Source organism: Triticum aestivum, chromosome 7B (assembly GCF_018294505.1).
Source record: "Triticum aestivum cultivar Chinese Spring chromosome 7B, IWGSC CS RefSeq v2.1, whole genome shotgun sequence".
NCBI lineage: Eukaryota > Viridiplantae > Streptophyta > Magnoliopsida > Poales > Poaceae > Triticum > Triticum aestivum.
This window is the reverse complement of record NC_057813.1, coordinates 355,473,058-355,498,449: the sequence shown is the minus strand read 5'-3', so window position 1 is coordinate 355,498,449 and position 25,392 is coordinate 355,473,058.

Genomic DNA, 25,392 nt, shown 5'->3' with positions numbered 1-25,392 from the left:
AAGACGCGAGGAAAACAAGTCTATCGACTTGGATTTCATTTCCATAACTTACCCTAGAGGTATGCCATCTAGACCCGGGAGTAGAAATTTCCATAGTGGATGGCATGTCACAGAATGCAACGTTATGCAAACGAGCATAATTTTCGGATATAAAAGAATGAGAGGCTCCTGTATCGAAAAGAACAGATGCCGGGTGGCAATTTACAAGAAGCGTACCGAGAACGACGTTGGGATCCTCTTGAGCTTCTTCGGCCGAGATACAGTTGACATGGCCACGTGAAGCGGTGACCGGCTTGGCGTGGAATATCTTTCCTGTCGGCTTGCCACGGCCAACAACTTTAGCAGATGGATTGGGGTTGGTTTGGGGACACTCATGCATATAGTGGCCAGATTCCCCACACTTGAAACAAGTCACGGAACTGGTACGTGGAGGAGCATTGTTGGTTGGACCCCCATAGGGCTTAGCCGGTGCAGACTGTTGAATAGGGCGAGGCGTCTGGAAAGATGGCCTCGGTGTGAACCTGGGTGGCAGGGCGGTGTTGGGTACCCACACGCGGCGCTTCTGAGGACCAGCACCGGATGAGGAACCCATGTCACGGCCATGCTTGCGTGTTGCGTCATAGTCAGTCTGACCAGTTTCAGCACTGATGGCTTTGTTGACAAGTTTCTGAAAAGATGTGCACTCATGCAGGCGGAGGTCGCGGCGAAGCTCAGGACTAAGGCCCTTACGGAACCTTGCCTGCTTCTTGGCGTCAGTAGAAACTTCCTCGGTTGCATATCATGCGAGGTTACCAAACTCTCTGCTGTAAGCATCAACAAAAAGTCGGCCTTGGGCGAAACTGCAAAATTCTTCACGTTTACGGTCCATGAGACCCTCCGGAATGTGATGTTCACGGAAAGCCTCGCTGAATTCAGCCCAAGTAGGGACATGGCCCGCCGGGCGCATAGCTCCATAATTCTCCCACCATAGACTGGCGGGGCCTTCAAGATGATATGCAGCAAAGGTGACCTTGTCAGCCTCCGCTACCAGCGCGGAACGCAGTTTGTGAGCGATACTGTGAAGCCAGTCATCAGCGTCGAGAGGCTCGACGGAGTGGTGGAACATGGGTGGATGTAATTTGATAAAATCACTGAGTGACACCACGTTAGTCCTCTGATGGTGTGCTGTGTTCTGTTCAATACGCTCCAACAAACGGTTGGTCTCCCGCTTGTTTCTCTCAGCTTCCATCATAACCTCGGCTAGGAAAGGAGGATGAGGCAGATTTGCATCCCTGACTTCACTGCCTTCGGCCTGCTCTTGAGGAGCAGGGTTGGTGCGCGTGTTGACCATCCTAGGTAAACAAGACAATGATTTAGTCAGGATGATAAAATTCCGACATAGGATATAAAATGTAAGGAATAACTCGAAATGCAAGATGATCATCCGTATGACATGGTAAATACAGAAACTGCTTCTTTATTCCATCGTCATACACACCATACAGGGTTTAGTACAAGACCAAACAAAGTACTATTACGGTGAAAGAGGATTACATCTCATCGGAGGCATTCCAAGCTCCTATACATTATTTTTCTACATCTCCGGAAGAGTACAAACTAGGTCATATCCCACGAGTCACGCAGGACGATAGACGACACAGCTAGTGCGAACTAGTGATACTACCACTAACTCAGACCGATCCGTAGTAGTCCTCGTAGAAGTCACCTCCATAGCCTGGAAGCTCAACATGATCATCCGGAAACAGACGATCTCGCGGAGCTTGTGGACCATAGGGGCTAGGATGAGGTCTTGGACCAACAGACGGTGGCCTGCGGGGACCGCGAGGTGGGGTGATGCCTCCTACATCACGCCAACCCATCACGTCTGGCAAAGCAGATCTCACAGGATAGAGATCGCGCATATCTGAAAATCCAGCTTGCACCGCCGGTGCGAACCGAGTCAATGTGGCCCAGTGGTCAGCACGGGTATTGAAGAGCTCTAACCTTAAGGCCCGATTTTCACGGTCCTTATCCTCGAGCATCTCAGCAGTGGTGCGAGTCCGTGAATCCTCCTGGGTGGGGTCAGCATAGATAGCCTGGAGATAACCTTGTGCTCCCGGAAGTGATCCTGGCATATACCGGAAATCAGAGTCCCGAAATAGACCAGATCTGACTCGCATAATGGTCATCATAGAGTAGGCGGCGTCCTGCACAGCCATCTCAATAGTAACCCCGAGACCATAGGAGCAGTGAAGGGGCTCGGTGGATCCAGGATAAGATGGAAATATCCTGACAGTGCATAGATACTGGCTTTGATTAAAGTCCCGAAATTGCTCTTCGACCGTGTACTCAGGATACCAGCGGTATCCAGCCTCAGTCATTACCCTGACCAACTTAGCAGTATGGTCGGGTACATCTAGGCATCGAGTCAGGCGAACCACTTGATTGAGGTCGCGAGTGGCCATCTGAAAGCATAATCATAATGCAAAGGCATTAGAATTTCTAGCAAAATTTCGGCAGCATAACAGCTGTAAATGCTCAAGAAGGATTTGAGACATTTGACAAAGGATTTCATACACACTCAACATCATCATATCAAAGTTCTGAATCCATTCTAACAACATAATGTGGTAGTAGAACTGAACTAGGCTTGTATCCATCAAACTTATAAGGTACTACTGATTAGTAACACGTGATCCTGATAGAGAGAATAGATCCTAATTCCTTAACCCCCGGTGGAAGAATGGACTGACTCAGATCAGAATGTCATAAGATAGAGGAGTAAAAAGAGCCTTACGTTCCAACCCACAAACAATTCCCCTACATATAACTAAAGAATTTCTAGACTCAACATCGACCAGTTTGGCTTGGAGAACCTACAGGCAGTCCGGCTCTGATACCAACGCTGTCAGGACCCCGACTCGATGTCACATCGATCTAGCCGGTAACACCTCATATCACTTTGCGGCCTCACGCACGGTATCCCCACGGGTGTCGTCTTACCTTTTTCCCGGGACCGTTTGCGCCTTTTGGCTCACGTATATGATAGTGTCGCTAGCATCCATATGATAAGGAGCCCGGGCTGACATGACTAGTCGTAAACCCAAAGTGGCACAGACTTACAGGGACAGGCATCCATGACCCAGCTTCGAACGTGTCGGTCATCAGCAAGTGGGTCCGGGCTGTAGCACTGGGCTAGCAGGACTCCAGTAAACCGGGCTGTAGCGGGCTAACAGGACTCCGGTACTCAAAGCGTGACATTTCCCCGAAGGGACAGACACAGGAACGAAGAAGGACACATGCCGGCCAGCCTAAGTGTTCCAGAGCAGTAGCAAGCTACCATGGCTCAGCGGTAACACTAGGAGACATTTCCCGGTAAGAGAGGCTACTAAAGATAAACAACTAGATAGTCAGATCCCACACATACCAAGCATTTCAATCATACACACAATATGCTCGATATGTGCAAATACAACGAAGCATCACAACATGACTCTACGACACAAGTACTTTATTTAAGGCTCAGGGAGCCATACATAACATACACAAAGGTACGGGTCTCACGACCCAACATACAAGTCATACAGTCATACAAACCAGCAGCGGAAGTAACTTGTCTGAGTACAGACAACTAGTAAAATAAAAGAGGCTTGGAAAGCCTAGCTATACTACGTGGTCCTTCACAAGCTCAGGGTCACCACCTGGGTCTTTAGCCTATTCGTTGATGTCAACGTCTACATAGAACCCATCAGAAGGGGTTGCAGCGTCTTCTGTAAAAAATGTAGATTATAGCAACATGAGTACAAAGGTACTCAGCAAGACTTACATCAGATCCTACATACATGCATATTATCAAGAAGGGTTGGTGGAGTTATTGCAGCAAGCCAGCTTTGACTCTTGGCTAGACTATCCTGCGATACTTCAACTTGAAATGGTTTTGCGCACACGAGTCCACTACTCACCACTTCAATACACTACCGAGGATCCGCCTCCGTCTTCCTACGGAAGAGCCATCCTCGGCACTCACACTTATCTTGAGGCTTTTAGCAGTTTCCATTTACTTGTCTATGAACTGTATAGGCAACCAAGTAGTCCTTTACCGCGGACGCAGCTATTCGAATAGATTATGATAACCCTGCAGGGGTGTACTTCTTCATACATGTTTCCACCACTTAGCGTCTGCACACGACATGTGCTCGGCAGACTTCAAGTGAAAGCCGACGTGGGTGTAGACGACGACCTACCTAAACACTTAAGCCTCTAGTCCAGGTTTATCGCCTATCCAGGTTCCATCCGCAGGGAGTCCGGCCGAGGTTTCCCATACGGCCCCGAACGATGTGAACAGGGTTCCCGAGATACCTAACGGGTATTCGGTACACCCGACCACGTACCTACCGCATCACAGCCCACCCCTACGGTCAGCGCTGTCCACGGCCTCCAGTAGGCTACAAACACCAGAAACTACTTGCAACTCCTGGACAGAGAGCTAGGGTGAATAAGAAGTCGAGCGGGGTCATATTTCAGGGCCCAATGCATGGTAGTAGCTGTATCTTAAATCACACATACAGAACTCAGTGCTTAAGGTCGGCTTCAATGAAACAACCCACCATGTACTCCTACATGGCCTCTCATCGATACCTTTACCAAATCGTGTTCACCACACCACTCTCGTTACCGACATAACCATTTCACTCCAGCCCATCACCCAGATGAACCAAACCTGACACGACTCTAAGCATAGCAGGCATAGCAAGGTAGGAACAACACATACATATGGCTCAAACAACTCCTACACATGCTAGTGGGTTTCATCTAGTTACTGTGGCAATGACAGGTCATGCAGAGGAAATGGGTTCAACTACCGTAGCACACAGCAGTTTGAAACGCGTTGTCTTAATGCAGTAAAAGAGAGCAGGAGCGAGAACATGGGATTGTATCGATATGATCAAATGGTTGGTTGCTTGCCTGATGGGTCGATGCACTGATACGGTTCTTCGTTAGGGTAATCACGGTACTCCTCGGAGGCAGAACCTGTCGCAAAGGACACCGATACACAACCATCACCAAACAATGTGCAACAATATGATGCATACATGAAACATGGCAATATGAGTGTGTTGGGCTAATGCAACTAAAACCAGAAGGGTTTGAACAAATTTGAATCAAAGATTCAAATTTCAAACTCAAACATGGCCTCTTAAAGTGCTTTTCCTTGTTCTGCATTAAACATCAAGTTAACTTGTTTAGTCATGCATGAAAATAGTACAGATGGATAGATTGGATTTTTCTGATCATTTTTCATATATATTTGTCTGATTTGGAGTTACAGAATAAAAGTTATGAATTTTTGAAGTTTAAATAATATTCTGGAATTTCCTGATTTAAATTAAATCCAGAAATATAAATATTGCGCCAGCATGACGTCAGCATGACGTCAGTGGTCAACTGTGGCTGGCTGGGGTCAAACCTGACGTGTGGGGGCCACACGTCAGTGACAGGGGGGTTTAACAGGGTTAAATTAATCCTAATTAGGGATTAGTGGCGCTGGGGCCCACTGGTCAGTGTCAGGGGGTTAACTAACAGTGGTTAGCGCTAATCCTGATTAGCTACAGGGCTGGGCCCACCTGTCAGGGACTCAGGGGGGGTCCTGCCGTGGTCAAAGTGGGTCAAACCCACCGGCGACATGACGCCGGCGAGGCCCGAGACGGCGGCGCGGTGCGGGATCGCGCCACAGGGCACGGGCGAGGCCGTGCTTGGGCTCCTTGGAGAGCTCTTGCTCCCGCGCGTCGAGCGGTGGTGGTGGCCGAGCCTGGGGTGGCCGGTACCGACGACGGCGATGACCGTGGCGGCTGCCGGAGCTTGGTTGAGCTCGGGATCGAGGCTACAACGGCTGCGGAGATGCGGGGTTGGCACCTACGGCTTCTACGCGGTGCGGTGAAGACGTGGGTGTGCTCGGTTGGGCGCTACGGTGACTGTGGCCACGACGGCGACATCGCCGGCGGCGTGGAGCTCTCGGCCAAGACGGGGCTAAGGCCTAGAGATCGAACGAGACCAGGGGAGAAGTGGGAAATGACCCGGGGGCTCACCACGGAGCTGCAGGGATGGTTAGCAGGCTCGGGGACGCGCTGGGGACGGCGAATTCGACGGCGATGATGGTCGGAGCCGGAAGAGGGGAACGGCGACGTGGCGGCGATGCAGGGCTTCCGGAGGCCCGTGGAGTGGTGGGGAGGAAGAGGGGGTCGAGGCGGAGCCTCTGGGCTAGTCGGGGGAGCGAGGGGTGGCCGGTGGCTGCAGCTACGGTGAACGGCGTCGGCGGCTGCGCTCTGCTTCGGAAGAGGGGGCGAGGGAGGCGAAGCAGGGAGAGAGGGAAGAGGTGCACGGGAGAGTGAGGGGGGGTCAGGGGGATCGGGACGGCCTGCGGAAGTCGTCCACGCGGCCAGGAGCTCGTCGGCAAGCAGGAGGTGGCCGCGCGGCCGTGTGCGTGCGAGCACGTAGCAGCTTCGGGGCGAGGGGAGGAAGGCGACGGAGGGCTGCAGTGGTGGGCTGGGCCGCCTGCTGGCTGGGCCGGCCAGCTGGCTGGGCTGCACAGGGAGGAGCCCAGGTAAGCTTCTCCCTTTTAATTATTTTCTGTTTTCTAATTTCTGACATTTGTTTTGATTTAAATAAAATATTAAATCATTTTATTTCCTTATGCCAATTTTTGCAGGAGCTAGATATATTATTCCAGAGCTCCTTTATAAATGGCATAATATTTGGACATATGTTAATATATATAAATAATATATTTCCAAAGCAAATAATTATGCATTAATTCCAAATGCCCAAAATAAATACCTATGAGCTCTTGAAAATATTGGTTTGATTTTTATCTCTGTCCAATATTTTCAGAGAGCAACATGAGCATTTTCTTGGACCTTTTTGGAGAAATTTTTATTTGGATCATTTTCAAAAATGATTCTGAGGGTTTCACAGATCCCCATTTCAAGTTTCTGATGAAAGAGTAAACATGATGCAACATTCTAATGCATGACTAGCTAGGGTGTGACACTACTTCACTTTGGAAGACGCCTCCTACACCGGACCAAGACATTGGATAAAGTGTGGTCGTGCGTTCTCGAACACCCCTATAATACCTACGTGGGGGCAGAAGCCGATGACTGGTAAACTTTCAGATTTATAAACGGCCAAATAGGAGGATAAACTAATTATAAAGCGTAAGCATAGCTATTATACATCATGAATTTATTACACGAATCTTACAAACCGGACTCAACTATTCAAATATGATGTCCTTTGAGCACTGGCCCTCTACTACGTGGGCTCCCTTGAGGACCTCGTCAAAGTACTTCTCCGGCCCCCTTAAGTTTAGATTTATGTAGCATAGAATCAAATCTGTTTACAAGGATGACTTGCTGAAATGGATCTCCTTCCTGCCCCCTTAAGTTTAGATTTTGTTTATATTCTTCTTTTCTTCTTGGTTACCTCTTGTAATCATGTTGTTGTAACCGTTACCTGTTTTTAATAAAAATTTTGAAATGTTGTGGGGGTTTGCCCCACAGTTCACAGTCAAAAAAAAAAACTTCTCCGGCCGCCGGTGATCCTGCGGTGGCAATCTCGGTGGCCTACATCTTTGCCCACTGAACCTTGACGCGGGCGAAGGCCATCCGGGCACCTTCTATGCAGGACGACCACATGAGGGTCTCGATCCGAGGAAGCGCATCCACCAGCTGCTTCACGAGTCCGAAGTGGCTGCTAGGTATGAATCGGCCGGCCATAGACGGACTATTACATCCTTCATCGCCAGTCCGGTCAACCTGTGCAGCTCGGACAACTGCTTCAGCTGGTCACTAAGGGGCACCAGATCTTCTGGCTCAAGGTACTGCGACCAGAACAGCTTCTCCATCGAGCTCCCCTCTTCAGCTCGGAAGAATTCGGTGGAGGCTGCGATACTCCTCAACAGATCCGCAAAGACGTCTGGAGAACTCCAAACTCGGGTCAGCAAAATATATCTCTTACTAGTAAATCTACTCTACATGATAAAGGCCTTACAAGCCACAATCTTCCTCGCCTCGTGGATCTCCTGGCGAGCGCCATGGGCTTCAACTCGGGCTTCCTTCATGCTCTCAAGAGCTTTGGTGAGCTCAGAGGCATGCTCCGAACTCTTTTGCTCCAAGGACTCGCACTTGGCGATGGCATCCTTGAGCTGTTGTTCGACCTCCCCCACCAGCGCCTCATGTCTTCGGCGGGTGGTTTGCTCCACCTCCAACTCCTTGGCCGCTTTATCCGCGGCCGCTTTGCTCACCTCCGCCTCCTTCTGGGCTTGGGCGGGTGGTTTGCTCCACCTCCAACATTTTTAGTCAGTTTAAACGACTAATACACATATAACTTTCAGGTATGTTGTGCTATGGCATACCTTGGGTTTCGTTAATACTCTTGTTGATGCGGTCGAGTTCCTCATTGGATAGCTGAAGCTTTCGATCGAGCTCGGCTATCTCTGCGGCCTAGGCAGTAGCCGCCGACATCGAAGCCTGTCGGACAATATATATGGCATGTTATCAACCTGTTTTGATCCTCTATCCGGATTGTCCTAACCCGGACATAGTCTCAGGGGCTACTGTCTACACATGGGTTTCGCATCACACATATATATATGTACAAAAAACTTGTAAAGAATATTACATCTCATACCTCAAAGCCTGTCGGTAGGATGTTGAAGGATTCGGTTAGTCCGCTCTTCGCGGACCGAACCTTTTCCATAACCCCACCCATCAGGGTGTGTTGTTCCTCCATGATGGATGCATGTTGCAGTGCTTCCTGCAGAGTGTCAGCAGCCTCCGAATTAACAGAGGCCGCCGATGGAGCTGCTACTCCTCCCCGCTCTTTCAAAGGGGGGTGTTGGCCCGAACCCGGAGCCGTACCGGTCTTCAGTACGGTGTTCGGCGAGGGCCTGCACTGTTGAGGCCCCCTCACTGGTCATGGGGGTCGTTGTGCCCCGCTCTACAACATCCGAGGTGTTGTCCTCGGGGGCCTTCTGGATGTTCGTGTCCGCTCCTCCCCGGCCAGGAGATGGCCTTTGGGACGACACCTCGGTGTCCTCCATGGCAAGGGGAGAGAAGGCGCGGGATGGCCCGTCACTCTCCGCCTCTCCAGGTGCTAAAGAGTTTCCCTCCGGAGAGGAGGGAATCGAGATCTCATCCGTAGGGCTGAAAAGTAGAAAAAGATTGGATATGACAGAGGTAGATTAAACGATAATTGAATGAGTATGTTTTTGATACTTACGTCTCGGCCAGGGGCTTCTCCCTTTGGACCCTCTTCGGGCTATGTTCGGACTCTGAGTCCGAACTATCCGAGAGTACCACCCTCCCCTTCTTCGGTGTCGCCCCCTCCAGGATCACGAAGGTTGTCCTCTTTCCCCTCCTTGTCTTGAGGGGGGGGGGGTCGCTCTCCACCTATTCCTCCTCCTCCTCCTCCTCCTCCTCCTCCTCCTCCTCTTCATCCTCGTCTTCCTCATGAGAGGAGACGGCCTCGATCTCTCCGAACACTGCTTCCGGAGGGCCTTTGTGGCGGGGCCCATCCTTGGGCCCCTTGCACTTCTTCTTGGTCTTCTTCTCCGGCGCCTTATACGGCGCCTAGACTAGCATCTCCTCCAGCTGAGGAGTGACTGGGTCTTCGGTTAACGGAGCCGGACTCTTGATCCGCTCCGACTTCTTGGTCTAGCCCTGTAAAGGATGGGCTAATGAGTTCTGTATCGACCGAATATATAAACTGGGTATGTCTTCAGAAAGTAAAAATACTTACCAGAGAGGCCGGATTCGCGGCGTTGAGGCCGACGTCTTCGGTCTCCATTGGCCAGCTCTTCTGCGCCTTGAAGAACAACTTCCACATTCCCTCGTGTGTGGTGCCGAGGAAATGTTGTAGAGTCCGCGGCTCCTCCGGCTTGATCTCGCACATGGGGGAAGCCGGGCGCTAGTAGGGGAGAATGTGGCGGAAGAGCATAATTTGAACCATGTTGGTTAGACCAACGTTTTTCCCAGCACGTTGGTGATGCGCAGTTGTAGCATCTGCACCTCCGTTTGGGACCCCCAGTCGTGGACCTTTGTGGTCCAGGAGATGAGCCTCATGGGGGGTCCCGATCTGAATTCCGGAATGGCCGCCCACTTAGTGTGGCACGACTCAGTTATATTGAACCACTTCTGTTGCCAGATCTTGACGGTCTCCATGAAGGCCCCCTTGGGCCATGTGGTGTTGGGTAGCATGCGGATCATAGCTCCACCGCAGTCCGCGTGCTGCCCGTCGACCTCCTTCGTCTTCACGTTGAAGACCTTGAGCCACAGGCCGAAGTGTGGGTGGACACAGAGGAGAGCCTCACACACGACGATGAACGTCGAGATGTGGAGGAAAGAATTCCGGGATAGATCATGGAAATCTAGCCCGTAGTAGTACATGAGTCCATGGACGAATGGGTGGAGTGGAAAACCTAACCCTCTAAAGAAATTCGGAAGGAAGGCAACCCGTTCGCCGGGCTCCGGAGTGGGAATGACTTGACCCTTGGGGGGAAGCCTGTGCGCGATATTGGCAGTGAGGTATCCCGCACTCCGGAGATCTTTAATCTCCTTCTCTGTGATGGAGGAGGCCTCTCACTTGCCTTTGGAACCGGATCCTGCCATGGTCGGAGGAGGTGGTGGTGGTGGTGATAAAGACGGAAACTTTTCGGGCACTAAGAGCTTGGGAGATTGGAAGGGTGAGGAGATGTGAATGCGTGGGGGGTAAAGTAAGGATCCATTACCCTCTTATAGGCGGTGAAAATGCCAACCGCCCCCACTGGTGCCTTGAATCTCGCCTATTCCTGATAAAAGCGTGCACCGTAAACGGTTGGATTAACCAAATTATATTGTTGAGCAATCCCGTATTAAGTGGGCACGATCTCTGTTTTGACAGGACGTGCTAATGGGGCGCGGCCTCGAAACACGGAACGAGTGGTGTGAAAACGGTTTAAAAACATCGAAGGGTCAAGCCTGACGTTTCGTCAAAAAAAAGTTGTCAATAAAAGACAATGTTCTTATTTTTTATATATCCTACCTTCGCGGCTAAGGGTTGTGTTCATTACGAAAAGTCGGATACAATTCTTTTATAGAGGAAAGCCGATGTACACTGTTCATGGAACCCGCCTTGCAATGCCGAAGATGATCTGCATGCCGAACACATCGTCATCGAAGACTGGTTCAGGGGCTGTTGTGGGAGTCCTGGACTAGGTGGTCCTCAGGCGTCCGGTCTATTGCATGTGGGCCGGACTAATGGGTCGTCAAGATACAAGATAGAATATCACCTCTCATGTACGGTAGGGACTCCCGTATACATGGATGGCAAGTATAGGTGTCCGGATATGTTATTCCTTTCTGTAGAACCGACTTTGTACCATCCTAAGCCCTTCCGGTGTCTATATAAACCGGAGGGTTAGATCGGAGGCAGGATCACAACATTGATAGGCTATCCAATCTAGGGTTAGCCAACTCGATCTCGTGGTAGATCAACTCTTGTAACCCCTATACCCCTCGAATATAATCAAGGAGGAGTAGGGTTTTACCTCCATTAAGAGGGCCCAAACCTGGGTAAACACTGTGTCCTTTGTCCATAGTTACCTTCGGTTCTCAGACATACAGCTTGGGCCCCCCTACCCGAGATCTGCCAGTTTTGGCACTGACACTTCCCATGTCCGGTTGGGACTCTTGTATGCGTGAACAACAAGATTAAGTATCCTGATATACTGTTTCCTTTATCTGTAAACTGACTCTGTACAGCCCTAGGCCCCTTCGGCGTCTATATAAACTTGAGGGCTTAGACCGGAGACAGGATCATAACATTCATAGGCTAGACAATCTAGGGTTTAGCCATTAAGATATCGAGGTAGATGAACTCTTGTAACCCCTATACTCATCGAATACAATCAAGCAGGATGTAGCGTTTTACCTCCTTTAAGAGGGCCAAACCTGGGTAAACATTGTGTCCCTTTGTCCATTCTTACCATTGATCCTTAGACATACAACTTGGGCCCCCTTACCCAAGATCTTCCGGTTTTTACATCGATGGTACTTCCCACATATTATCATCTCTATATTTCAAAACTACTGCAAGGAACCAAACATATCATATTCAATGATCCATAAGTTTTATGTAGGATTTTATGACTAACCATGTGAATGACCAATTCATGTTGACTCTCTAAATAGATATAAGTGAAGCACGAGAGTTTAATTATTTCTACAAAAGACCATGCTCTAATAAGTATAAGTGAAGAAAAATAGCATTCTTCAAATAACAGTTTTCTATGTGAAGAGAAATAAGCAATCCAAACATCAAATGATATAAGTGAAGTACATGAAGCATTTTATAAAGCCATACTCAAAAGATATATGTGAAGTGCAATGAGAATTCTATAAATCAACCATGGACTATCTGATACCATCATGGTGCATAAAAGAATGAAAACTAAACACAAAAGACGCCCCAAGATTTACACATATCACATGAATGAAACGAAGATGAAAACATACCAATACTTGTTGAAGAAAGATGAGATGCCTTCTGGGGCATCCCCAAGCTTAGATTCTTGAGTCTCCTTGAATACTTACTTGGGGTGCCTTGGGCATCCCCAAGCTTGAAATCTTGCCTCTCCTTCTCCTCATATCGAGACCTCCTTGATCTTTGAACACATCACCCACACGAAACTTAACAGAAAACTGGTGAGATCCGTTAGTATAACAAAGCAAATCACTAATTTAAGTACTATTGCAAACCATTTCATTTTTTTTTGCATTGTAGATATTGTATTATAACTTTTCCATGTCTTATACCACCAATAGAATCGATTAGTTTCATCAAAACAAGCAAAACAATGCATCAAAAACAGAATTTGTCTTAAACAGGACAGTCTATAGCAATCTGAACATCTACCATACTTCTGTAATTCCAAAAATTCTTAAACATTAGGAAAAAATAAAGATTGTTCATATAAATATTGTGTAAAAATTTCAGAAACTTTTGATGTTCCAGCAAAAAATGTAAAATCGCGCACTACAGCCAAATTTTCTGTTTTTACACCACACATACCAACAAGCAATTTAGTCATCCTAAAGGTAAATCTTGGCAGATTATTTATAATGTAATTGATTTGTACAAGGGTATAATTATTTTGTTGAGAAGTTTCTGTAATTGATATTCACAAAGTTTCCATGGGCATGAATAAAGTTCAAGGCTAGCTCCCACTTTAACAATGCTCATCTCTCTCACTTTCACTTTTCTTTTTCAAAAAGTTTTAGGCTCCCCTCTATATTTTTTGTTTTTAAACTTTATAAAAGGACACAACTGAATAAAATGACTCTCTAAAACTTCCGGGTTGTCTCCCTGGCAGCGCTTTCTTTAAATCCATTAAGTTAGTCATAAAGTGCTCAAGTAATGGATCCACCCAGATCCCAAGGTATATCAAAGCCAATTTTAATTTAAAATGATTTGGAATTTATTAGTGAGCACAAAGCAACATATATCATGAAATGACGAAGTCTAACTCTCTTCCTATGCATTGGCATGTCATACAACAACAATTCATGCACATCATGCAAAGGCCAATACATAGCATAAGCAGTTTCTTGCAATTTTATCGTGTTGGAAACATAAAGAGGTGGAGGTGTAGTTCCTCTCTCATAATAATTGCAAGTAGGAGCAGCAAGTACATGGATATTATATTCATCAAAATTATCATGTGCAATGGTAAAAGGCAACCCATAAATGTAGTCCTTAATTAGTACAAACTTCTCCGTTATAGTATAGTTTGGAGAATTTAAAAATATAATAGGACTATCATGTGTGGGTGCAATAGCAGCAATTTCATGTTTAACATTAGGAACTATATCAAGTTCATCTCCATAATCATAATTCATATTGGCATCAAGGCCACAAGAATAGCAAGCATCAAGTTCATCAGAAAGGGGTATTTCAAATGAATCAGTTTAATCAAAGCAATTATCATATCATTCATCCTTTGGTAATTACGAAGGGACATTTAACAATGTATGAGTTCAAGAGTTACTCTCATTAGAAGGTGGGCATGGGTAGCTAATCCGTTCTTCCTCCGTTTGTTCTTTGCTCTTCTCATCATCTTTTTCATCCAATGAGCTCATAGTTTCATCAATTTCTTCTTCCATAGACTCCCGCAAAATATTAGTCTCTTCTTGGACAACTGAGACTTTCTCAATAAATGCGTAAATATCATAATTGTATTTATAATTCTCATAGCAATATTTAAGTATAGCAAAAAATTTAGGTCTATAAACATCATCATCAAAAGCTTCATACTTTTCAAACAAATATTCATTTTCATAAGCACCCTTAAAAGCAACAAATTCTTCTATTCATTCCACATCATAGTAATCATATCAACAATTAGCATAAGAAGCTAAGGTTTCATAATCATTAAATTTGCATGGGAAGGGAAGGTGTGTAGCCTTCATCCTTGAGCAACAAGTATAATCATATCTCTAGCATAAATTCCAAGCATACCGATGCAACATATCAATTTGATCCCATAATAGTTTCCCTTTTTGTGTCAAGTGATAATCCATAAAGTATTCACGTTGATCCAATGTGTCTCCCATTATCAAGTTGAATGGGGTTTTCTCAAGATCATCAAAGTAGTGTTTAATATTTTTCACATAACAAGCATCGAGGGTTTTAGGAGGTTCCCCATCTGCATGAGTAGCAACTACAACTAACTTTTTTGGTATTACGTGTTCCATATCCATAACCAAAGATAGAGAACAACTTGGAACAGAAAATAAAAACTACTTAGTGATAAAGCAAACAAGCACACACGATAATATTCACCCCACGCTATTGCTTCCCGGCAACAACGCCAGAAAAAGGTCTTGATAACCCTCAAGTATAGGGCATCATGTGTATCATTTTTCAATAAATAAGAGTGTCGAGCCCAACGAGGAGCTAAAGGTAGAACAAATATTCCCTCAAGTTCTATCGACCACCGATACAACTCTACACACACTTGATGTTTGCTTTACCTAAAACAAGTATGAAACTATTTTTCAAGAATAAAACTACGAGTACTTTGCGAGAATAAAACTACGAACAAATTGCGAGATAATAAAAGTAGATAGATTTTGTCAACAAGAAAGTCATTTATCCCTAGGCAATTGATAACTAGACTAGCAATCATTATTGCAATTTTACATGAGGGAGAGGCATGAGCTAACTTACTTTCTCTACTTGGATCATATGCACTTATGATTGGAACTCTAGCAAGCATCCACAACTACATACCCAAGATCATTAAGGTCGTAAAACCGAACCATCGCATTAAGTATCAAGTCCTCTTTACTCCCATACGCAATAACCCATTTATCCGTGTTCAGGCTTCTGTCACTCTGGCAACCGACAATAAGCAAATTATGAACATATTGCAACACCCTACAGCGGGATCCCTCGCGTTTGCGTTAGACGGGGGACACCATAGGACAACACCATAATAAAATATACACTCAAACCAACCATAATAATTAATTAGCCCATATGACAAAACGGATCTAGTCAAACATCATAGGATAACCACATATCATTGGGAACTAATATATAGTGTTGAGCACCATGTTTAAGTAGATATTATAGTGGGGAGAAGGTGTGTTAAATGGCTGCATAGAGGGGGAGAAAGTTGGTGTTGAAGGTAGCAAGATTGTTGATGTAGATCGCCGTCACGATCCTTGCCCCGACGGTGTTCTGGCGCCACCGGGAGTGAGGGGGAGAGAGCCCCCCACCTTCTTCTTCTCCCTTAGCCCCCCCTCCCCCCCTAGATGGGATGGGAGTTCCCCCTCTGGTCCATGGCTTCCATGGATGTGGAGGGGCGGGAGCCCTTCTAAGATTGGATCTATCCCTCTGTTCTCTTCTGTTCTGCGTTCTTGTTTTCTGCCCCATCACCATTTCTTAAATTCCCAGAGATCTGTAACTCCGCTTGCGCTGAAATATTTGCACAATTTTTTCCATAAATTATCTTTCTTGTGCCCCAAAAGGGCCCCAGCCAACTTACGGGGAGGGAACAGGACACCTGGGTGCGCCAGGGGGTTGCGGAGGTCGTGGGCCTCCGTTTGCGTTGATTCCACCTCCCAAAAATCACAATTATTCCAAAATAATTCCCCCTAAATTTTTATCGTGTTTGGTCTGAACCCCGATTCTAAATCACACCGATCTAGCATGTAACACATCATATCACTTTGCAGCCTCACGCATGGTATCCCCATGGGTGCCACCTTACCTGGCCTGGGACCGTTTGCGCCTATTGGCTCACATATATGATAGTGTCGCTAGCATCCATATAACTAAGAACCCGGCCAGACATGACTAGTCGTGAACCCAAGTGGCGCTAACTTATAGGGACAGGCATACATGACCCAACAATGAACGTGTCGATTACCAGCGTATGAACCCAAGTCGTAGCAAGCTACAAGGACTTAAAAGAACAAGGCGTGACATTTCCTCGAAGGGACACACATAGGAACGAAGAAGGACACATGCCGGCCAGCCTAAGTGTTCCAGAGCAGTAGCAAGCTACCAAGGCTTAGTGGAAGCATTAGGAGACATTTCCCGGTAAGAGAGGCTACCAAGGATAAACAACTAGGTTGTCAGATCCCACACATACCTAGCATTTCAAATCATACACACAATATGCTCAATATGTGCAAATACAACATGGCATCACCACAACAAAACTCTACAACTCAAGTACTTTATTTAAAAGGCTCCAGAGAGCCATACATATCATTCATACAGATAGGGGGTCACACGACCCGACATTCAAGTCATACAAGCATACAAGCACATGAGGAAGCACCTTGTCTGAGTATAGACAACTAGAAAGCAAAAGGCTTGAGGAAGCCTATCTATCAACAAGGGTCCTTCACATGCTCAGGATCACCACCTGGGCACCAAGCTACCCATCAACGTCGAGGTCTACATACAACCGTTCAGAAGGGGCGGCATTCTCTTCTACAACAGTAATTAAGCAAACATGAGTACAAAGGTATTCAACAAGACTTAGATCAGATCCTCCATACGTGCACATTATCAACAAAGGGATAGTGGAGTTTATTGCAGCAAGCCAGCTTTGACTCTTGGCTAAGCTATCCTACGAGATAGAAACTTGTAAATGTTTTGCACACACAAGTCCACTACTCACCACAACAATACACTACCACGGATCCTCTCCCGTCTTCCTACGGAAGGGCCATCCACGGCACTCACACTTGTCTTGAGGCTTTTAGTAGTTTCCATTTACTTGTCTATGAACTATATAGGCAACCAAGTGGTCCTTTACCGTGGACGCGGCTATTCGAATAGATGATGTTAACCCTGCAGGGGTGTACTTCTTCATACATGTTTCCACCACTTAGTGTTTGCACACGACATGTGCTCGGCGGACCAAGCGAAAGCTGACGTGGGTGTAGACCACGACCTGACTAACCACACAAATCCCTAGTCCAGGTTTATCGCCTATTCAGGTTCCACATTGGTCAGACCAACATTTTTTCCCAGAACGTTCGTGATGCGCTTTTGCAGCATTTACACCTCCGTCTAGGACCCCCAGTCGAGGCCCTTAGCGGTCCACAAAGCAAGCCTCGTGGGGGGTCCAGATCTGAACTCCGGAATTGCTGCCCAGTTTGCACGGAGGGGCAGAGTGATGTAGAACCATTCCTGCTGCCAGACCTTGACGGTCTCAATGAAGGCCCCTTTGGACCATGTGGCGTTGGGAAGCTTGCTTATCATGGCCCCGCTGCAGTCCACATGATGTCCGTCGACCACCTTTGGCTTCACATTGAAGATTTTGAGCCATACGCCAAAGTGTGGGGGGCGCGGAGTAGAGCCTTGCACACAAGGATGAACGCCGAGATGTCGAGGAAAGAATTCAAGGCTAGATCATGGAAATCTAGCCCATAACAGAATATGAGGCCCTAAAGGGGTGGAAAACCTAGCTCTCTAAGAAAATCGGGGAGGAAGACAACCCTTTCGCTGGGCACTAGAGTGGGGATGATTTGGCCCTCGTCGGGGAGACTGTGTGCAATGTCTGCGGCCAGGTACCCCGCGCTCCAAAGATTCTTCACTTCCTTCTTCGTGATGGAGGAGACCTCCCACTTTCCCTTGGAACCTGACCCGAACATGGCTGGGGAATGTGGTGGCGGTGAGGAAGATCAGAACTTTTTTTGGGCACTGGAGCTTGAGAGATTGAGAGGTAGAGGCTGGAGGAAGGCGTGGGAAGAAAGGAGAAATCTTTTTCCCTCTTATAGGCAGTAGAAATGCCAGCCGTCCCCCCACTTATGCCTTAAAACTCGCCCATTCCCGATGTGAGCGTGCACCATAGTCGGTTGGGTTACCCAAATCTCATTGATGAGAATCCCATAATAAGTGGGCATGATATCTATTCTGGCAAGACGGGCGAAGGGGGATCGACCTTGAATCACGAAACAAGGAGTGTGAAAACGGTTCAAAATACTGTAGAGCCAAGTCTGGCGCTTCACCGGAAAAAGTTGCCAGTAAAGACACTTTTTCTATTTTTATGTGTATATTCTGCCTTCGCGGCTAAGGGTTCTGAAAAATATGTAGAGTCGGATATAGTTCTTTTATGAAGGGAAAGTTGATGTATGGTGTTCAACAAGAGGAACCCGCCTAGCAATGCCGAAGATAATCCGTGTGCCGAGCACATCGTCATTGAAGACTGGTTCAGGGGCTACTGAGGGAGTCTTGGACTAAGGGGTCCTCAGGCGTCCGACCTATTCAATATGGGCCGGACTTATGGGTTGTCGTGTTAAAGGAAGAAGGCCACTTCCTATGGGAGTCCTGGACTAGGGGGTTCTCGGGCGTCCGGTATATTGGATGTGGGCTGGACTGATGGGCCATCAAGATACAAGATAGAAGATCACCTCTCGTGTCCGATAGGGACTCCCGTATACGTGGATGGCAAGTATAGGTTTCCGGATATGTTATTCCTTTTTGTAAAACTGACTTTGTACCACCCTAAGCCCTTTCGATGTCTATATAAACCAGAGGGTTAGATCGGAGGCAGGATCACAACATTCCTAGGCTAGCCAATCTAGGGTTAGCCAACTCGATCTCGTGGTAGATCAACTCTTGTAACCCCTATACACCTCGAGTATAATCAAGCAGGAGTAGAGTTTTACCTCCATTAAGAGGGACCGAACTTGGGTAAACATTGTGTCCTTTTTCCATAGTTAACTTCGGTCCTCAGACATACAGCTTGGCCCCCCTACCCGAGATCTGCCGATTTCGACACCGACATTGGTGCTTTCATTGAGAGCTCCCCTCTATCATCCACAGAAGAACCGATGGCTCACCTCTTCATCAACAATGATGCTACGTCCAGGAAACCTTTCTCCCTGGACAGGTCTTTGTGTTCAGTGGCTTTGTGCTTCGTGCCAACTCGATCAGCCGCCTTGAGCAGGTCGACAGTAAGCCCCCGGCCACCAGATCAGGTTTGGAAACCTGAACTATGTCACAGACATCCGAGGAGATCTGGTCTTCAACGGGTTCCTGGCCTCGGCTTCATGTTTGTGCCCCTGCCAAGAAGACTCTTAGGATCCCCTGTTAGATCCTATTCAGGGGTCAACACTCATACCCACCCCGGCCTTAGATCTGGGGCGGGCCTCATTGTCTGAAGACGGGAGCATGAGCCTCGCCGGACCTCCTTCCCTTGTGGAACTCCCGATCGAAGACCCAGATGCAATCTTAGATTTGGCACTGGGCAATCACTTCGAACTGTCAAGGTCTGCGCTCATTGGGTCTGATTAGGTGTCCTACACCGAACCTAGCCCAGCAAATCCGCAGTTTCTGGTCCAACGTTTGCTCCTAGACGAAGCGTTGGGATTAATGCAGTCTCTCGCCATCACCGGGGCTTTATCTCCGAACTGTACCCATCTCGGAGTGGGGGGGCCTAAGAGTGGGGAATTTTACGCCCCACCCACCACCCACTTAGTAGCCACTGTCGAGGATTTAACCGACATCCTGGAGTATGAGTCCAAAGACATAAATGGTATGGACGATGATGCAGACACCGAACCAAGCCAAGTCCCACCCATCACAGGGCGTTTTACGGCCACTTCAAGTTACGACGTATACATGGTGGACACTCTTGATAAAAAGGACGACGAGGATGATTAGAATTGTAATGAGGACAAACCCGTTGACAAACCACCAAAGCACCAACGTCAGCGGTGCCGCTCACGATCACGTCGGGTGAAGGATAGTAATACCGACACCGAAGACAATGAGACTCCGGATGATGTCGAAGATCCCGAATACACCATCGAGCCCACATCTGAACAGGATGAGAGGAAAGAGGGTGAATATAGCCCCGAACACAGTGGTCATGAAGATTCAGGAGACATCAACTATATGCCAGAATCCGAAGAGGAGGTCAGCCTTCGTGACGAAGATTTTATCGTCCCAGAGGAACCCCTCGAACAAGAATGCTTCAAGCGACAGCTTATTGCTACAGCCTGGAACCTGAAAAAGAAGCAGCAACAGCTCAAAGCCGAACAGGACACGCTCAATGAAAGGTGGACTAAGGTCCTGTCCGCTGAGGAATACGGCCATGAGCGACCTGTCAAGAGTTACCCTAAGCACAAGCTGCTGCTGCAATTCGACGATGAAGCCCTCAAGCCAATACCATCAAAATACAATCAGGCAAACCAACCAGACCGACAACCACGTGGACGGGATAAAGCGGCATATCAAGATGAGCACCAACCCGCACCTCCTCGCCCAAGAGGTAGGAGTACAACAGCTGCGGGATACACATATGACTTGCAACATGACCTAGCCAGTAAAGCTGGTCAGACTAGATCAATCTACGGATCAAGGGGCCGTGCCCCGGTGCGAGACAACGGCTATGAAGCGAGGCGTGACGACCATTACTATACTCGGGATCAGAACCGAGCTCAGATGTCCACCGATCTCCGCTGTGATATTGCGTGATATAGAGGGGTCGCACACCCTTTATGCTTCACCGATGAGGTCATGGAACACCATTTTCCGGAAGGGTTTAAACCCGTAAACATCAAACAGTACGATGGAACGACGAATCCGGCCGTCTGGATTGAAGATTTTCTTCTCCACATTCACATGGCTCGAGGAGACAACCTTCACGCCATCAAATATCTTCCTCTAATGCTGAAAGGACCAGCACGACACTGGCTAAACAACCTCCAGAAAACTCCATTGGAACCTGGGAAGAATTGGAAGATGCTTTTCTGGCCAAATTTTAGGGCACTTATGTCCGGCCACTGGATGCTCACGACTTGAGCCACATAATCCAGCAGCCAGGCGAAACAGCTTGCAAACTTTGGAATCGGTTCTTAACTAAAAAGAACCAGATCATGGACTTTCCAGACGCCGAAGCCTTAGTGGCCTTTAAACACAGCATCCGCGACGAATGGCTCGCCCGACACCTCGGGCAGGAAAAGCCGAAGACCATGGCATCCTTACCGGCACTTATGACCCGCTTCTGTGCGAGCGAAGAAAGTAGGTTGGCTCGTAGAAGCAACAGCTCGGGTGACCCCGGCACTTCTGAGGTGCAGGGCGGCAATGGAAAACCTCGCCGCAATAAAAACAAACGTCAGAACAATAATGAAGACACGGACGATACGACAGTCAATATCGCATTCAGCAGCCCTAAGTCCGGTCAACGGAAGAAACCTTTCAAAAGCAACAAGGACGGGCCATCCAGCTTTGGATAAAATCCTTGAGAGGCCCTATCAGATTCAGGGCACACCCGATAAGCCTGCAAACCACACCAACAGGAATTGTTGGGTTTTCAAACAGGCCGGAAAATAAATACTGAACATAAGGGAAAGGGAGGTCCAAGAGAAGATGATGATGAGCCCCGTCAGCCGAACACCGGGGGGCAGAAGCAGTTTCCCCCTAAGGTGAAAACAGAGAACATGATCTATGACACTCATATCCCAAAAAGGAAGCGCAAGCGCCCACTAAGGGACGTCTACAATATAGAACCGATCGCCCCGAAATTTAACCCATGGTTAGCCTGCCCCGATCACTTTTGATCGCAGGGACCACCCAACAAGTATACTCATGGGGGTTCGGCCGCCCTGGTACTTGATCCAATTAATGACGGATACCACCTCACCAGAGTCCTTATGGACGGAGGCAGCAGTCTTAACTTGATCTATCAAGACACTGTCCGCAAGATGGTCATGGACCCATCCAGAATCAAGCCCAGCAACACTACCTTTAAAGGTGTGATACCGGGCGTGGAGGCCCGTTGCATGGCTCATGTACACTGGAGGTAGTATTCGGCTCCCCAGACAACTTTCGCAGCGAAGATTTAATCTTTGACATTGTCCCCTTCCGCAGTGGCTACCATGCACTACTCAGAGGAACTGCTTTCACCTGCTTTAATGCAGTTCTGCACTATGCTTACTTAAAGCTTAAAATGCCCGAACCTCGTGGTGTTATTACAGTCAATGGTAATATGGAGCACTCCCTCCGCATTGAAGAGCACACCGTGGCCCTTGCAACTGAAGTGTATGGCGGCCTTATCAAGCCAAACAGTTCGCCGACCATTAAAGCCAATGACGTATCCAAAGTAGTCCAGTCCATGCATAATAGCAATGAATCAACGGATCTAGACCGTGATTAGTAGTTCAGCCTCCGCTGGCAGCCCTATCAGATTGCAGCAGATGTACCGCGCGTACATAATTATGCACTAAAAATACCCTGGGCGGCACCGGAGGCACACTGCGGAAAAGGTCCATTGTACGGCTTGACCCTATCAGGACTGCATACATCTTTTTCTCTCTCGTTGTAGGTTCATCAAGAGCCCTACTCGCTAGATGGTTGTTGCTTGAGATCCTTTTACGGCTAGAGCTTCCCAACCATCAAATACTCCTATCAAAGGACTTATTAATAAGGAGAAGGGGCGCAGACGTGTGACATGGCATCACTGGAGTTTTTCGTACTATGATCTTTAGGCCCTGTGTTAGACTTTCCCTTATGTATAACTTTTCCTTTTCGGCATGTAACATGACCTTAATATTGAATGGCATTGTCTGTTGAAACACACCTCGACGCATCAATAAGGATATAAAGGAAACAGATGATTATCACCTTTTTGGTTGGATTCTTGTATTTTCTCGTCATCTGTGTCCCCTCCTTATGTTCGACTGACATATGTGGCTCGGCACGACCTTCATACCAAGGGCTATCTTCGGCCCCGCAAACTCTTAGGTCTGAACACCTCTAGGGAACTCTTCGCGTCCCAGATATTGCATTATATGCATTGGCTCCGAATCATGTATTTGAGCACTGGAAGAAGAGTTCCGCAAACATGATTCGGAGCCGATGCATATAAGGCAATATCTGGGACGCCTTACATTCCGCAAGTTCGGCTAAGGTAGTAAAGGGAGAACTACTGTGATTGTATTTCTGGCACGTCCGGTTAAGTATCTCAGTAGAGAAAGCCAAAAACTGACTGTCATGATAGGCGAGAGCGGGTCAGCGATCCGATGACTTAGTGTTATACTCCAAATCGTTCGCGATTTATGCCATGTCATACGAGGGGCTGGGCTTTTGACTAGCTGTGGTGCAAAGGCGCCGTACTCTGGACTGCCGCTCATGCAAAGAAGGGGCTAGTACTTAGCCCCACCAATGGACTCTTATGGCTAGATGAAAGTACTAAAATTGCATAGTCTGATTGCCTACTTCACTTTGGAAGACGCCTCCTACATGGGACCAAGACATTGGATAAAGTGTGGTCGTGCGTTCCCGAATACCCCTATAATATCTACGTGGGGGCAGAAGCCGATGACTGGTAAACTTTCAGATTTATAAACGGCCAAATAGGAGGATAAACTAATTATAAAGCGTAAGCATAGCTATTATACATCATGAATTTATTACACGAATCTTACAAACCGGACTCAACTATTCAAATATGATGTCCTTTGAACACTGGCCCTCTACTACGTGGGCTCCCTTGAGGACCTCGTCAAAGTACTTCTCCGGCCCCCTTAAGTTTAGATTTATGTAGCATAGAATCAAATCTGTTTACAAGGATGACTTGCTGAAATGGATCTCCTTCCTGCCCCCTTAAGTTTAGATTTTGTTTATATTCTTCTTTTCTTCTTGGTTACCTCTTGTAATCATGTTGTTGTAACCGTTACCTGTTTTTAATAAAATTTTTGAAATGCTGTGGGGGTTTGCCCCACAGTTCAGAGTCAAAAAAAAAACTTCTTCGGCCGCCGGTGATCCTGCGGTGGCAATCTTGGTGGCCTACATCTTTGCCCATTGAACCTTGACGCGGGCGAAGGCCATCCGGGAACCTTCTATGCAGGACGACCACATGAGGGTCTCGATCCGAGGAAGCGCATCCACCAGCTGCTTCACGAGTCCGAAGTGGCTGCTAGGTATGAATCGGCCGGCCATAGACGGACTATTACATCCTTCATCGCCAGTCCGGTCAACCTGTGCAGCTCGGACAGCTGCTTCAGCAAGGTACTGCGACCAGAACAGCTTCTCCATCGAGCTCCCCTCTTCAGCTCGGAAGAATTCGGTGGAGGCTGCGATACTCCTCAACAGATCCACAAAGACGTCTGGAGAACTCCAAACTCGGGTCAGCAAAATATATCTCTTACTAGTAAATCTACTCTACATGATAAAGGCCTTACAAGCCACAATCTTCCTCGCCTCGTGGATCTCCTGGCGAGCGCCATGGGCTTCAACTCGGGCTTCCTTCATGCTCTCAAGAGCTTTGGTGAGCTCGGAGGCATGCTCCGAACTCTTTTGCTCCAAGGACTCGCACTTGGCGATGGCATCCTTGAGCTGTTGTTCGACCTCCCCCACCAGCGCCTCATGTCTTCGGCGGGTGGTTTGCTCCACCTCCAACACCTTGGCCGCTTTATCCGCGGCCACTTTGCTCACCTCCGCCTCCTTCTGGGCTTGGGCGGGTGGTTTGCTCCACCTCCAACATTTTTAGTCAGTTTAAACGACTAATACACATATAACTTTCAGGTATGTTGCGCTACGGCATACCTTGGGTTTCGTTAATACTCTTGTTGATGCGGTCGAGTTCCTCATCGGATAGCTGAAGCTTTCGATCGAGCTCGGCTATCTCTGTGGCCTAGGCAGTAGCCGCCGGCATCGAAGCCTGTCGAACAATATATATGGCATCTTATCAACCTGTTTTGATCCTCTATCCGGATTGTCCTAACCCGGACATAGTCTCAGGGGCTACTGTCTACACATGGGTTTCGCATCACACATATATATATGTACAAAAAACTTGTAAAGAATATTACATCTCATACCTCAAAGCCTGTCAGTAGGATGTTG